Raw genomic sequence first — 17,687 nt, forward strand, 5'->3', positions numbered from 1 at the left:
AAGTCAGCGCTGAGGTAGTCAGTGTTGTTTGAACATGCTTTGAGGTCTGAGCAGTAATTGCAGCGTGTCAACATTACCTACTGCACCATTTCGAGTCAAAGCTATAGTTTAGCAATCACGCTATTTGAAGAGGTTGTCATGGCATTCAGCCAGAGTGACCTCTATCTAACAAAGCATCTGGTGGTAATTTCACTAATGAGCAGAGTAAGCATCAACCCTGAACTAGATTTCATGCAGGTAAAAGCTTGGAGAGAGCAACGAGCTGGATGCAGCTTGCTGGCTGTAAAACAGACAGGGAAAGAAGGGCAATTATTCACAACACAGACTTCTGCCCCAAGAGCTTGTTCCTCGGTTTTGGCAACAAATAAGCTTAGAATTAAACAAATGTTACTATCCATTTTCTGTAAGAACTGGGATTCTTGCAGTTCTTTCCTTCTGTTCCTTTGCATTATGATTAGATTTAAGTTAAAGCAATTAACAGTAGTATTGCTCTTGAAGTAACTACACCAGTGGGCATACAGCTAGTTAATTCACCAATTCCCTCACACTGGCAATTCGGAGTGCCCATGGGTGTAGACAAATGCAATACGGTGGTACTAGCCATCATGTATATTGACTTAAGTGTGCCCACAGGCACAAAACAAAATGCAATACAATAACTATTTGCTGCTCTAGGTTAAGTGTGCTCCTGGGTACAAGCAAACTCTGTGTAATGATCAGCTGTTCACCCTCCCAAAAGCACTTGGGATGAAAAACAACATCAATGGGCATCTAAATATAATCTCATGATAAAAAACTCCACACAACTGGGGGTACTGAAACCATGGAGTGCTTGGGCCTATTTCTAATCATAGTTAGGGCAGTAAAAAGTAGGAGGATTTAATGAATGTCAGCATAGTCAGGATCGGGCCTGATTTTGCCAATAGTTAATAAATCCTATTTCTTAGCCTTAAAGCCCCCTCTTAGCCTTAAAGCCCCCTCCCCCCCCATCAGGTTTCTTCTGCTTTATTCTGAGCATAAGAAGGATGATCACAGTTTCTCCTTTCTGGATATGAAACAGGTGTTCTCTGCAGAAAAGTCTGAGTGACATAAAAACTAGATCCTGTGTGTTGGTTCTCATTCTAAATACATTTAGCAAGAAAACAAGCAAACAAAGAAAAGCATGTTATCAGTGTATCCCTAGGACTGCGCCCTTAAGTAGTCTGCATTCTTTCAATCAGCCTTACCCTATTCTTTCATACCTAAGCACAATCTGCTCTACCAGGAGCACCAAATAAAGCCCACCTTGAATGCAGTTGCCTGAAGGAGCAGGACATCCTTCAGTTTATTTAGTTCTCTTTGTAATTTGAGCCTCCGATTAAACAGATGCTATTATCATAGAAAAGAGGGTGCTATTGCCTTGAAGGAACAAGATCAGTAGTATTTCTTTTTTCCTAGCTACAACTGAAAAATCCATTCACACGCATTAAAAGTACTAGTTTTATCATACTTACTTTTCCCCCTTTTCTTCGAAAGAGGTTTCACCCCAACCATAGGGACATTTGCAATATTTACTTCTTCCCCTCCTCAGAAATACCTACCATAAACAGAGCTTTCCATACACAAGCAAGTTATCAACATAAAAATTTACTAATACCGAGCAGCCTAGGAACAACTATTACAGAAAAGCCTCACCTTAAACAAAATAAGCAGCTTCCACCCATGTAAAGTACCTGGAAAGATCACTTAGTCCATGGTTCTCACAGTAACGCTCCTCCTTATTCCCCTTAGTTGAAACAGCATCTAAGACTTCATTATAGTGCCTGAAATATTTCAGGCAATTTTCCCATGATCCTATAAAGCCGTGATTTCAATTACCTCATTTTTAATCCACCTGGTTTAGTCCTGTTTCATAAAGGGGCAGAGTTTCCATGTTCCTTTTGGTTCATGTCTTTATTTACCTAACTCTTCCAAAATTGATTATAACGGGTGATGTGTTTTTTAATCTCTCAAACACAATCAGAGTCAGTTTTCTTACATGCTTGGCTCTTGTAAAGACCCGGAAGGACTCAGTGCCCATCAGTTTGCGTCCTTTCAGCCCTAACAGCTGTTTTGAAAAATAACTTTGCCCATATTTCCCTAACTGACACACTACAAAGAGTCACTGCTGCTACTTGTTTTACCACCAGACAGATGTTGAGTGTTGGTGGGACAAGAAACAATCAGAATAGGCAACTAACTTATCTTAGCTGCTCAACAAACCCAGCCCCATGATACAAAAGGATCAGCCTGGGTGGGAGCTCTGTTAGGAACTAAAAATGTTAGGTAGTAACTGGAATCCCAACAATGGTGACAAAAGGCCCCTCTGAGCTCCACAGCTACTGCTGGCAATTGGGTCCTGGCTGCTGCCTTGGTTTCTGAGCTGTGAACAGGGCTCACAGCATAACAGTGCGTGGTATCTGACGTCTCCACCCTCTTGTTTGATTGGTACCTGTGGGAACTGTCAAATGTTTGCATCTTGTACACAGAGAATGCAAAATTAACTTCATTCTGTTTTGTTTGGCAGGGTCACATCAAACCATCTGCAAGTCACCTCCCTTGCCTTTCTGGACCATCCACAGCAGAGCCTGGGAAGAATTTCTGCTTGTGATTCTCAGAGGTATCTAGTCAGTTCCCAGAGCTAAGTGCCTGGTGAAGATGTGCCAGGCATCTTCCAAAGGAATTTTTTGCCTCTTACAGTGTACCAGAGCTGGGATTTAGAGACTTTTTTTGGCTGGATTGTGTAGTAACTTCCAGCCTAGAAGAGCGTGAACTTCCATCAGCACAGATTGTCATAAACCAAAGGACAAATTCCACAGACTGGGAACTATGCTAGAGAGCTAGCTTCAAGTCTATAAAATTGCAAGTGTGGGTGTGTGACAGATCCTAAATACTGAACACAAACATTAGTATTTACACTGGAGGTTGGAAATAGACTCCTTCAAAGGCAAAGCCACAGGTGGCTTAGTTAAGATGTAGCAACTATTCCTGTAAGACCTGGAATAGTGTGAAGGACAACTCTGGCAGGATCTATTCAAAAGCCATTTTGTCTAGTTTTCCTTCTTTGTTTTTTTTCTTTTCTTTCAAAGAGTGGGCAGACAGTCCAGTCTGGGGTAGGTTGTTTTTCTGTTTTTGAACAATGCACACTGAAGCAGGAGCTGAAGTGTAAGACAAAGACTGTTTTTAAAATGGTTAGGTTTTACTGCTTGGTGATATTTTTTCAAAGTACATTTACTGAAGATTTATGTAAAATCTATCTTTTGTCTACTTAAAATATGTCAAATGGATGTACAGGGCAAAATTTAATGCATATGGGTTTTCATTATTTTAAATCATTTGCAATATAAATGATTTACTATGACATCAGACATTTGTTCTTTGGCTGTCCACCATAAATTGAGGCCCACCTAAATTTCCAGTCTTAGATATATTTCTGCATTCCCTCCCTCAGTATCTATAATCTCAGTTCTGTGATTCTTCATGTAAATGACTTTCAACAAGGAAAGGAAGAGAAGACATAATTTGCCTTAATACAGGTAATTTTGAAAGAGGAGCAAGACCTTTACATGAGAAATAGTTGACAGCTGCGGAAAGGGAAGAACTAACGCTCATAGACCAGAAAGTCATTCTTGATGAGAGTGGTAAGAGCTACTGATCAACCAGATGTGACCAAATGGACTTTTTGTGCAGTTGAAACTGCCAGGGGTGATAGACTTCTATCTTTCTCTTTCTGAATTTTTTCATGTCTTTTTAGTGCCCTTACATTCATAATGCAATTAATCCAGCTCTGGCCAGTTAATGTTGTAGGCAACCGTTTGGAAAACTGAGGTATTGGCATAAGCCAGTTTCCCCAAGGTCATTCTGAAAGTCCACAGTGAAAAACTGGTGACACCTAACACCCAAAATTGTGCTTTTGTGACAGACTTTCTCTTAATAGCTATAAAAATCTTGAAACACTCAGACTTTTTGAAAGACCGTCTGGAAAACTGCATTCATTATCATGTTTGCTGGTTGTCTTATGACAGACCTTTGGACCCATCAATAGCCTATACTTCAAGTCTTCCCAGTGCAATAGTTACTGAAAATTGTTGCTACCCAATAGCTCTTCAGTGGCCTACACTACAAGAATTAAACACCTGAACTCAGCCCAGTTTCTCCTCCATGGATGTCGTCTTAAAACCTACTATGTCAACAGACTCTGCCAAGAGTCTAATTTCTACACGTGAAATTGAAAGTCAGTTAAGTCTGAACCAAACATTGTCTTTTTGCAATCTTCCCTCAACCACAGCACCTGTCTTAGTCTTGACACAACTCCCTTCCCTCTCTGTTAAAGGATTTCACTGTTTTCACAATTTCATGCATTATGGCTCATGCATGTAGTTTTAAAAATACATCTCAAATTTGAGCTGCCTAAAGATTTGTCACAATTCGGAGCAATATCATAAACTACAGCAACAAGGAATCTACTCGTGACATCCAGGCTATCTGCCCAATCCTATAGCTACAAGCGTGTTTGACAATGCCCATTTATCTCTTTGCTGCATTTACCTATTTGCTGTATTTCCCACAGTACTAGTCCTACACCAAACAACAACACTGCCAACAATCTTAATCCTGAAATCAGAGTAGAGTTAGAGTGGTGGGCCTGCATGTGCTTGCCTTCATTCTAGCTTCCAGTGGCTCTACCACGATGAGATCCAATTGGGAAAAATCTCAGTGTAGTTCTGATTTATGTGCAAAAGTGCAGAGGAGAGCAAAAGCTTTTAGTGTCTTGGGAAGTAGTTAGGAATTAAGGCCAAAGAAAGGATAGTCAATTACATCCAAAAAAAAAAAAAACCCCAACAAAAACCCACCAAAAAACAAACCAACCCAAAAAAACCCCTTAAGTGAAAGTCCTGGCTCCTGAACTCTTTCTGGGCTGGCAGATGTTCACAATTCTCTTGGCAGATACTGTAGAAAGCTAATGGGCCCATTTAGATCCCTTACACAGTGGCATCGGCTTGGTGGGACTGTGATATTTAAGCATTTTTCCTGAAATGAAATCAGGGAATGCATTTAATAGTTTAAGATCTCTGATGGTCTCTTGTCAGGAATCTCCACTGAACCCAGCACTTCACTCCAGATGTGGCTGAGGGAAGAAAATCTCCTGCGAAGTGCAAGGCTGACACCTGGAGGGGACTGCTGAGATGCAGCTAGAGGAGCGTGGAGGAGTTAGGGATTCTGCAACACACAGCTTGAGTTAGGAAAGCTCAGAGGGGGTGGCAAGATCCCAGGTTTTGGAACTGCTCTTTTCTAGTGAAGGACTGCTTTAGCTATTCTTCCCTCTCCAAAAATTTCCCTTTTCCAAAAATAAAGAAAAATCCACATTTCTATTTCAGATTTTCCATGTCTATTTTTAGGAGTGGAGAAGACCATAGAAGCAAACTCTTTGGCATGTAGTTATTTGCTTCTTCCATGTTCAGGATCAAACCTTATCTTGCTCAATAAGGTGCTACAATTTTTTTTTTCAGTTGGTTAGTCTAATGTATTTGGATTGCTGCATATCAGACTTCCTGCTGCTTTACCATTTGTGTAACTCTGCTGTGAGTTTCTAGAGTACAGACTTGCAGAGCAATTCCTACTGTCAAAGCTGCAGCTGGAAGATTTGGCATTAGGTAGAGCTTGTTCTTTTCATGTCTGGCTCTGCCAGCACCCACGGTTAGGCTTTTCTTGAAGCTGATCCTAATCAAGGTATGCAAGGCAGCTTCTGGAACAAAGTCTTCATGCTTTTGGAAGTTTGCTTTCCAGCCTGGCAATCACCCATTCATAGCACTTACTCAAACCTTTTCAGTAATCTCTCTTCTCTGCCAGGAATTGTCTCAGTATTTGTGAATGCTGTTTTTGCTTGATCTAATTTTAGAATATGTTAATAATTGAGTTATTTACTGTGCTGGCATTACCATACACTTACTTTCTCACGAACCCAAAGATTATATGTCCATTACATCTCCTTAATTCTCTTTGTCATTTCCAGTGTGGTTCCAATCATCATAAACTTTGCTTAGCAGTGAATAGTTGTTTACAGAAATTAAAAAAAGCAAACAACAAAACCCTACAAAAAATCCAACAAAAACCCCAATAACCAACAGTTATTTTCAGAACTCTTATATGCAATTCTACTAATTGTAGTACACCTCTCCAAGTCTCCATATGTCTTCATTGGTGCACCTCAATACCGATTGTCTGCATATCTTTCCCTTCTAGCCTTCTGACTCCCAAGATACCACCAATATTCAGTACATCCTGATGAGCATACCAAACTACTCCATACGTTCCCCATCCAGACCAGCTTAATGGGTGAGCCATGAAAATACTTGTTCCAGTCTGGGGAGTACAAGAGAGGCACATCGCCAAATCCAGTAGCAGCACAAGACTTTGGTGTGCTGGAGGTGCTTTTTTCAGCCCAGAGACCTGGGAAGTCTAATGCCATCTCTGTGGCTACTGTTTCTTCAGTGCTCCTCATTAACTGTGGCGTGACTCTAAAGAGGCAGTAACATCTTTCTCCCTCCTCCACCCCAACAATATTGCCGATGCTGGATTGTCAGTTATGCTGAATTATACTGGATCACTTGTGGTTACTCAGTGATGTAGACAAATACCAATTCAAGATCAAGGGTGAACCCTGGCAACTAAACTTGTTTCACTTGTGACTCATTCCAGACTTAAAACCTGGCTCTTGCTGACATTTTATTAACCCAATTTGTCATCCTCCTAACCCCCATTATCCAACCCAGGCAGATTATTTACTTTGAAAAGATGTGTAGATAGCTTCCATGCGAATCATAAGTAGATCCAGGTGCCATAGCTAGATTCCAGAGGGAGCTATAGTCATGAGATACATGTGGTGGTAAAATAACTTCTATCCTAGATGCTTCGAAACTCAGTGACATTCTCCTTGTTTAGATATTGTCTGGACTTTCATTCCTGCAAAGCAGCCTGGCACCAGTATGGTAAAGTGCCTAAGTACATACCTTACATACCTCCAGGCCTGTGCATAGTCCCAAAGACATCAGCAAAGGTAAATTCAAGCATATACTTTAAGTTAAGCACATGCTAAAATATACGCTTGCTTTGGAGCCAGAATCAGTGACTACCCCCTCCTAAGCAACTCTGTTTGAATCTTCGCATTTATCCCAAAATAAAGCATTCAAGTCAAGAATTAGCTTGCTGTGTTCCAGAGAATTCATCATTTCCAGTTTGCAAGCTTGAAGAGAGAAATCCAGGAAGCATCAATAAATCCACTTTGACAGCAGAGTAAAGAGCTGCAAAAGGAGTAACCTGTCAGGGTAATGTGACTTAATTTCTCAGAGAAAGATCCTTTTTATAGATGAAATAAAAATGCCAGCAAAGTCAAATAGCAGGAAGTGTCACACTTGATACAGGACAAAAAATAAATAAAAAGAAGACATGGTTTTACATTTAGCAAGGAAAGTAATAACATAAACTGAGAATAATAACATACACTGAGAATCATGCACAGCAATCTGAGTATGACAGAGGTATGTGTTCCCACATAAACATTCCTTTAATCTACACATTTTTACTTGGACAAAACGAAGGTTATGTGCCAGGACGTCTAAAGATTTGGTGAGATTCACATATTGGACATGAGGGGGCAGCCTTACCTGCAGTTTATCGATGGCAAAACGCTGCTGTGTAACACCGAGGCAGGGTCAGTACAGGCAGTTTGGTTTGGCCTCTGAAGTTGCAATGTCAAGATCTGGAGCTTTGCCCCTTCCTAAAGAAGGTACCCATCCAGGCTTTTCAGATTTCCTTATTCAAAGGGTGAGCACTGTCCCTTTAAATAAGCACAGAGATCTCAGTCCAAATGGGGAATGAAGCCCAGGCTACCAACAGTTATGAAACCTTCCTTTTAGAGCTTGTAGGCTTAGGGGCCGCTGCTACACTCCGAGGTTAATAATCAGTTTTAATATTCACTTAGGGGGCTGTAAAAAAAGAATGAAAATTTCCTAATTTGAAAATGGACTTGATTGGCAGCTTTATTATCTCTGTAAGGTGCGTGGCATTCCACACAATCAAGTCGTTTTTTAAAATAATCTCACTGCTTAAGTCGTACACGCTGCTAATTGCATTTTAATAAGTCTCTTTAAAATCTTTCCATATTTTTTAATATCCTAATATTAGATAAGTGATTGCTGGGGACACTGGAGGGCACTGAAGTTTATAGAAAGAGGAACACCATAATGAAGCTTTATTGGGATGGCATCACCAAACAATTGCTGTGATAGCAACACTCCCAAGCTTGGAAAAGTGCCAGACATTCCCCCCCTGGAACTGACTCAGACACTAGCCTCTCTGGCTCAGGACTGACGCAGAAAATGGATGCTTTCTGGCTCATAAAATGGCCTCTTTCCGGCTTGGAAATGGCAGAGGAACTGTCCACTTTTGATTTGGAAAGGACTTGGGAGCTGGTCTTTCTCCATTGAACAATGACTTTGAAAGGCACCTTTTTTTTTTTTTTTTTTTTTCCCCTTGATTCTGGCTTGAAACTATAAAAGTGTTTTTTTAAATTTGGCCAGGACGAGACAGAAAGAAGAAAGATTTTTTTACCAGCTCTAGACAATAGCAGAGGCACTGAAAGGCTTCAATGGGAATTTGAAAACCAAGGCTGCAAGTAGAATAGATGAACTTTACATCTCAAAGATAAAACCCAGTTAAGACAAGACAGTATTTGGGAAAAATGTACTATGGTGTGGGGTTATTGGGTATCTATATCTCACACAGGGGACATGGACCATTATCCAAGAATACCAATAGCAATCCAGACTTAATCACTCTAAAACTAAAAAACAAACAAACAAAGCACCAAAACCCTCAAACAACAGTGGGACTGAACCGACAAACTCCAGATTCAAGCACCCCAAACTATAGAGAATTTCAACCTCAGATTCAAGCTGGATCCTGCATGTGCATCTGTAGGGTCAGCTATTGCAGCAGTTACAAGCCAGTGGTGCGAGAAGGTGCGCCCCAACACTTCATGTGCAGAGTCCATTTTTTTTTTGTTGGAAGTCTGCCTTTAGATTCAGTGCTTTGCTCCCTATATATTTCACAGAATCATAGAATATTTTGGGTTGGAAGGGACCTCATCTAGTCCAACTGCCCTGCCATGGGCAGGGACATCTTCAACTAGATCAGGTTCCTCAGAGCCCCATCTAACCTGGCCTTGAATGTTTCCAGGGATGGGGCATCTCCAACCTGTTCCAGTGTTTCACCACCCTCATTGTAAAAAATTTCTTCCTTACATCTAGTCTCAATTTCAGTTGTGTTTCTCCAAATTGTGCCTGTTGGGCAACTAATGTCACTTTCAGTGTAACTTAACAGCATCATTGCGGGGCAGGGGGAAATAATTCCAAATTAGTGTGTAACTAGCTTCTGGGGAACTTGACTGAGATAAAGGGACTTTTTTTATTTTTGCCAAAACAGAATGACAATCCCAAATTTTACATTATGTTGCATTTTGTCCTCTGCAATTCATGTATGGGGACCTGAGATCAGAAAGTTATTTTGAGAACAAAAGTTACTTTAATGTATTGCCTGCTCTTATATGTTTTTTTCCCCGAAGTCTCATCTTCTGAAATCATACTGTAATAAATCACAATGTCAGCTTTGGTTGAAAAAAAAATAAAATCAAGCTTCTAGCTGTTCACTATTAGTAAAGAACATCAGAAAAAATGTTATATCTTCTTAAAGATTCAAAACCTAGGACATAAGTGCAGAGAATCCATAACTGATTTTTTTCAAGTCTCACAATACTTTAAGTAAAGTCAATTTTTGGAACTCAAGTTTTAATATTTGAAATGGGCAATACTGATATAAACATCTTGCACTAGTTTGTTTGAAAGTGAGCCATTTTCTGACTAACTGAAGATCTGTTTGTCTCTCCATGTGTTTCTTCTGTATATCATCAGAGAATCCTTGGACTCGGTCCATCGTATCTTTAGGTCTGATCTTATTCCCACTGAAATCCAAAGGAATTCTGCCACTGACTCCCAGTTAAAAATGGATCAAGCCAAATTTTACCATATAGTATGAATAAGAACAGTTTGCCTATTAATCTAAATCTCTTAGTTGTGTATTTTTGGTTTTAAGGTGTATGAGATGCCACTGTAAAGAAACCAAGGTCTCTGACATTAGCCATGAGATAGAAAAGAGTTGTCAGTTTACAAAATTTCCTGTCTTCCTCTCTTCTTTTTTTTTTCCTTCTGAAAATAAGAGCAGAAGGTCTTGTTTCGCACTGACAGGCTGGGAGGCACATGTTCAGCGAACTTCTGCACAGGAAGTAAATGTCCAGGTCATATTTATCCCGTTTCATGTGGTTCTTTTAATCCCCCAGATTGGGTTTCAGAAGAGTTTTACAGTTTCAGTTTTACAAAGCAAACCTTCCTTTAATGTTGGCATTTTAAAGAAAAAGCTTCAGTCAAAACATGTGTGTTTTACATCAGCCAGATGTGACGTTTGGGGGAGCAGGCCACAATGTGGCAGCCAGCTCTGCTGCGAGAGCTGGCTGGGTTGGTGTTGGACATTGAATGGGAGCTACTGGTCCCAGACTGGGGATCAGCCTCCTGGCTCTCTCACCCCATACAAAAAATTATAAAAATAATAATAATAAAAAAAGTCCCTGAGCAAATTAAAGATCAGAGCACAGCCAGCATTGCTGTGACTTGCATCCCAGTAGCCCACATGGTCACATTAGAAAGCATAGCCCTGCTGTGTGTAGACCTGCATGCTCAAAACCACGTTCTTGCCTAAAACCAGTCAAGTTAAAGTAAGTAAGAGATGCTAAAGACAGCAAAGACACACAGATATGTCCAAACTGCACCAGCAGTCAGGGGCTACTCCAAAAATAAACCCTATTTCTGTATAACTTCATTGAACATCACTATGCCTGTAACCTGCTGTTTTCAGGACCTCATTTTGTATTTTTAATTGACAAAACACACAAACAATGAAATGGACTCAGAACTCTGTTACCTCTCTCTAGGGCTGACTAGGCAGCCATACCAGGTGGGGCAGGTCCTCTTTTCAGCTGTCCTCTCTAAATTGGGGCCAGCTGTGACAGGGTGGGGGCTTTTCTCCTACCTTCAAAAGCCCATCCCAGGCACATTACTTCAGTATTGTTGGAGTTTGCAGTGGAGGGATGGTTTCTAGCAGCTAGTGTTATGCCTGCTGGGTCAGGGTTACCTTAGGGCCTGTATCTGTGTGAGGCTGAGGTGCAGGTACCAGTACATGTTCAGGGCAGATGCTGTTTCCCGCCATTTTTGCCAGTCCAGCAGGCAGGTGCCACAGCACAAGCAAGCGTCGGTCTCCTGCCATCGGTGCATTGTCTCATCATCCATGCAGTGTTACCTGACCTTCTCATCTACATGGTGCTGTGCTGGTACCTCAGTAAGTTGGAAATAAGGTGCTCTCTGCTCCTGCTGCCATTTTGTGACTGTCAGATCCCTCTGAGTGGCTCCTCAGGAGTTGTTGCTGCTCTGGGCTGGGGCAGTTAAGGAAGAGCTGAGGCAGAACTGAGAAATCCTAGGCCTGAAAATTCATCTTATTATTGTGTGTGTGGCATCCAGACCCCTCAAGCAATGGGTGTCTTTCTCCTCCTGTGCTGCCTCCTCACAGATCTCCACTTCAGCTTTCTTTGGGCGGAATGTCCCTGAGGGAGCACCTTCTAAAGGCGGCCTGTGGAAAGCTCACCACAGGGTGGCTTTGGGGCAGCCTGAGGAGAGACTTCTTCCAGAAACACCACTGCTGGTGTCACACCACAACTGGTGACATCAGGGACAGATTTGGGGAGGTTTGGCTGCTGTGAAAGACCTGCCTGTGTGGCACAGGCAGCCATTGCGGTGTCCTGAGGAAGCAGCTCTCTGCTTCTGCTCCTGCACCAGCAACGGGTGAGTATTTGCTCTGTTTCCAAAAAATGCATCCCCATTTAAGCACCTTTTCTTAATCAGTAAGCTGTAGGGCTGGCTTTTGAATCCTCTGAAATAACAGCTGTGGTCTCTTGAGTTGACACCATTAATTTTTTCCTCTAAGTTTTGTGTCAATCCAAGGTCAGTAAGCTGTAGGGCTGGCTTTTGAATCCTCTGAAATAACAGCTGTGGTCTCTTGAGTTGACACCATTAATTTTTTCCTCTAAGTTTTGTGTCAATCCAAGGTCACTGGCCTACAGGCCTGGGCTCTCCATTGATCTCCTTGAGTGATATAAATAGGCTTTCAACAGAGTTGCCTACTTTCCTGACTGTAGCTAGGTATAGATTTTGTCTTAACTGTGGCTAAATGGTATGGTCAGGTGGCTTGCAGTAAATTTGGCAGGGGGTTAATTTAATGTCCTGGTGTCTCTGTGACTGGATGGAGTTGGGCCGGAGTATGTTGTTTCTCTGGAGTAAATCTGAAGTAGATATATATTATAAGCTATCCTGTACAATGTATATCTTTATAATATGGTTGAGAAGAGCCTATAAGACTGGCTTATCCCTTCATGAGGAGCTGGGTTGAGCAGGATGGTGTTTATGCATTGGGATTACCTGGACGGTGCACTGGGCTGGAACAACTGGCTGCCTCTTTTCCTGGGAGCACGTGAAATGCTATAAAGACAAGGAAACCTGGGTAAATGATACGCTTTGACTGGATTAGTATAAGCTTTTCGGACTGACCATGCCAAGGCTGAAGTGTCTTGTAGAGGGTTTAACAGGCACTTTATTTGGTGAAAACATATTTTGCTCTGAGTTGGCTGGATTTTTGTAAGCGTGTTACAGTTTTTTTACTTAACCCATGTGCCGCCGTTTCTCTTTGGCTGGTAAATGTCTTCACAGATAATACAAAGAAATAAATATAAATGTATGTGGTTGTGTTTTTTCTTTTGAAGTGCATGAGTATCGAGAACATGATTGTTATTTATCTTTGGCTGTTCCTCTTATCCCCACTCCAGGCTTTTTCATCTTGTTAATTGACATTGTTGCTATCAGGTCCTGCGTAGCATTTTTTTAAGGGCCTCTGACAGAAGTTAAACTTGAGCTGATGCAAGTAGCAGGGCTTTGGGAAGCTATCTTTTGGAAGTGCCAATTATCAGCAGTTTCCTCTGACACAACTTGTATGTATAGCTCTTTACTATCTCTGTCAATTGGTCCTGAAAATAAGGAACAGCAGGCTAAACTCTTTTCCTGACTTCATTCTGTTAAAGCTAGAGCATTTACTGTGGATAACTGGATTAACATCTGACTAAATTCTTGGCTAAAAACTACTCTATCAGGTGAGAGAAACAAACACAAAAATGTTGTGATAGGAAATAGCCTAATGTACAACAAACACTGACTCCCCTTTCAGACCGCTTGCTCCTTATGCAGTAGGAAGACAGCCACAGTGCAACTGACCAATGTAGGAAGAAGGGAAGGTAGCTTTCCCTGATGCCTTCAGATCATAAAACTCAAATGATTAGGAGGAAAGTCTAATGGGTGTGGCAGAAATTTAGGAAATAAAGGAAATTAGTCCTGACTTTGCCACATATTCTCTATGTGACTGTGTCTATTTCATTCAATTTGCCATTTGCCTCGCTTTCCTGTGCAACAATCCTATGATGCAGAGAGGTAATAGGGGAAAAAAAACCAACAACCCAACCATCAGTAGCTGTGAGGCACTCGGCTGCTGTGGTCAGATAAGTACCACAGTGAAGGAAACTCCTCTAAGTATCTATTAAGGACAGCACTTCACAGGGCTATTGCCCCTTCTATCCAAGGTGCATGAAGCATTCCATCAATGCTACTCATACTCCTTCAATACCCCTGAGAAGCAACGCATTATAAATCCCATTTTACAGATGGGCGAACTGACTTTTCCCCAAGTCCCAGAGTGGTTCAGTGACAGAGCTGGGAATTGAACCATTAGACATTTTCCTCTTCATGACAGCTCTGTACAATCCCAGGACTCATTTATTTTCCCTATTAAAAAAGAAGTAAACAAGTATTTTCTTTCTGACACCCGCTGAGGATGGGGGATTGGGGAAAAAATGGAAGTAAAATTAAAAATAAAATGACATAAGTCCCCACTGGCCCTGAGTTGTCCAGTCTCCTTTACATTCACACTTCTCTTTGTTATGTTTCCTTGAAGTTGAACCTCCCAAGAGAAGGGAACCTCAGAGTTTCTGGTGCTGGGGAAGAAATGCTTCAAGAAAAAGAAAAATAATCGCAGCTGCAATGTTAAAAATAAGAAGCTAATCAAAGGCAGCCCATGTGGGCGCCACTTTCATCTCTCATCTTCAAAGAGGTGCAAACAAACATTGTCGGCGTGCCAAGCAGCAGCCTCAGCGGCTGATGATCCCATTACTCCTCCAGCGTCCACACTCCCCTTCCATGCTGCTGAGCCTGTAGGCATGGGACTCCAGGATCACTGCCAAGGTGGGAACCTCTAGTCACCAGAGGGGAAGCCACATATGGAATTCCTCTGTGGATCCAAATTATTTCATAGCAAACATACTTGTGCCCTATAGATCATTCCTTGTACTATTGCCTTTAGAGCATTTCTAATAACAATAATAGCATCTCTTATTCCTTAAGATGCTGAGAAGCCTCTAGATCAGAGGTTTTGTTCTGGTGTTTTGGGGGGTTTTGTTTTCCAAAAATTTGGTTAATTTTAAAAATAATATCCAGGCTCTGATGAAATCCAGATGTACTTAGTGCAGTAGAAGAGTGTGGGTTAGTAGTTAAAGTGATGGCACTTGGGGAATTTGCAGTACTGTTTCTTCTTCCAACACTCTTGAGAACTTGCCTTGACGTCAATGGTGCTAACATGTTTGTGCCTCAGTTTACCTGAGTTTACTTGCCTTGACATAAGCCTGGCTGTTCCTGCACACCCTAATGCAGTCCTTGTAACAACGCGCTATCTCCGAACAAGCCAGTCAAAGCACCAAAACCAACATATAGTTATTATGCTCTGCTTGAGCTAATACAACTTCATGGCAGAGTCATCTTAAGTGTGGTAATACCGCTACGTTGCTCCTACTTCCAGAATGAGAGCATTCAAAGAAAACTTGGGTCTCTATGTATATATTGTGTGGAGTAACATAAGGCAATGTATCTTGGATTAAGAGGCCAAAGGATAAATAAGGTAAGGGGACTGAACTGCTCCTCAATACTGAGATTTTTCAGTGGATGAGTGAGAGTGAAAAAAGATAATTTGTTCTGTTTATATTGCCCTGCCTTGTTCAGAGCATGAGTGAAACCATTGCTCATGGATACTGACCTCCTACAGAGAGAATCCTATGGGATGAAAATGTGAGACCCATTCAACTCCTGGGCTCTGCCACTGCTCTTGTGTGAAATCTTATGCTACTTCACCAGCTACAAAACCCTAATGTTTTAGATAAATGACTTTGAAAGCCATAGATTAAAAGAACTAGGTATTATTTCTCAGAACTAAACTACATATTTATTCTGCCAGAATCTTGGCAGAGTAGATGCCTTTACCGCCTTGTACCTGTCTGGGCCTTTCCTGCTCTGTTAGCCTCATGAGCAACATTACAGTAGCTGCAAGAACAGTTCACTGGTGCGGTCATCCACCCACAGAAGCTCTGTGGGGCCTGCCCTGTGTTCACAAGCAAAGACTGGGAGATGGAGGGGAAGGAGTAGAATTGGATCCAGTTCATCGTAATGAGGAAAGCCTGTCCCAGCCAGGGAAGGATTCAATTAGGAGGCCGGAGGAATATGGATGATACAGGGAGGGCACAAGGACATCTGGGGCTGCCACTACTAGCAAGAATAAAGGTGCTTTGCATAAGAACAGAATGCAATCATAAGGGAAGAGAAATCTGCTCCCAAGTAGCACTGATTCCCCCTCCCCTCTACAGTGCACAACAAGGTACAGATTAGACCATTACACCCAGGGGAAGCCACAGAGTCGCACTCTCTTTTTCATGGACAGTAGCAGGAAATCGGTGGATTGGAACCAAATGAGAAGCCTGACTGAAAACAGATGTGACCCCAGGGAGATCAGAAATGCAGAGATGTTTTTGCTTTGACATATCCGCCAGTGTTGAGGGTGGGGGAAGGCAGAGGGTGGCAGCAGTCGGTTAGATGCTCCTGGATTATATCATGCTGGTAACAGGCCAGCTGGGTTTCAACAAAAAAAAGTATAGGAGGCCATTCTACTGCTACATAGTCAAAACCATGGATGTATCCCAAATTTCAGCTGGCTCATCACCTGCTTCAGCAGCAAGACTTTGACCTGGGACCTTCACAGCCACACTCCTTGAGTTAACCACATCTGTAGGCTACAGCCTCTCTTGTGACCAAGCACTGCTGACCAAAGGTACCCTCTATTTCCATTCAGCCTACTTAAAATAATTTGAGTCTGTTTGGATGGGCAAACAGGGGAAAATTAAAGCATAGAACTATGGTGACGTGCTGTGAAGTCCATTTTAAGTACCAACACCAAAAACACCACTCTGTGCGGCTGGATTTTAGCTTAGCTCTTCTGTGTCTAATTCTGCCCCCCTGCTTAATGGTAATTCATTTCCAAACCTCAGGACACAGTGATGAGAGTAGAATTGAACTGGGTGGACATTTTTCTGAAAGACCCAGCAGTGGAGTGATTAGGTAAGGGTTTTTTTTCATACTTGCATGAGTCAAAGGCAAGTTCTCACATCAATAGTCTCCAAAAGAAGTCTGAAATTCTATCACTCTAAAGGCTCTGAAGTCAAGTCAGTACAAAGTAATCCAATGTATTCATTCATTTTCAGATCTCATGATTATAAAAGCCTGATGCGTGAGTTTTTTGCTTATTTGATTCTGGTAATAATGAAATGAAATGACGGGAAATCAGTTTCTCCCCTGGCGCTCTCACTCTGTCTCTTCCTTCATCCTCTCTGTCTAAACAAGGAGTCCAGAATTAACTTCAGTTATCATTAAATTCTTTCAGGGGCCTTGAAGACAGCAATCAGTGTGTCCTTTATTTTGTGCCAGGCTGCAGGACATTTGTAACAGAAAAGCAAAATCCCTTTTCCAGTTGTTTGTTTCCCTGCTGCTGCCTTAGATGGAACAGTTAGTTGGTGAATTACCCTGGGTGAGAAAGAGCCTGCAGGAGGTCAGTGTGTTTCACAAGGAACCACTAAGTCATGGAGGCCTTCTCTTGGTCCAATACCAGCACAGACTATTGCTCCTTAGGGGACTGCCTACCTTTATGCAAATACTATTGTCAGATTTCATCTGTTAATTATGAATATTTCTGTCAGAGAAGCTGTTGCTCTTGTTCTATTCTCAGGAAGCCTGCACCTAGTCAGTGTCCACTGAAATCCATCACTGTTTTTCTGCTGACTTTTGTAGACTTTGGGACGGGAGGTTTCTGCTTAGCCTAGCAAATAATTCTGTCCTGTTATATCTGCTCCACCAGCTGGAGGGGCAGGCAAATCAAGAAGGACTTATCAGTAAGAGCAGGAAGAAGCCAAATCCTTTTTTGCTTTGTGCTATCTAAACATCAGGCATCTGAAGGACAAATGCTTCACTGTTTTGACTGAGTAGTTTTGCACTCTTTTAGCATGGGTGTAAATGTGAAGCTTGGGGGGTGGGGTGGGAATTGGGTAGACTGGAATTGGGTGGACTGGGAAGAAGCCTGTGTCAGCAGGCAGA

This window comes from Charadrius vociferus, unplaced genomic scaffold (genome assembly GCF_000708025.1).
Source record: "Charadrius vociferus isolate BGI_N301 unplaced genomic scaffold, ASM70802v2 scaffold477, whole genome shotgun sequence".
In the NCBI taxonomy this organism is placed as follows: Eukaryota; Metazoa; Chordata; class Aves; order Charadriiformes; family Charadriidae; genus Charadrius; species Charadrius vociferus.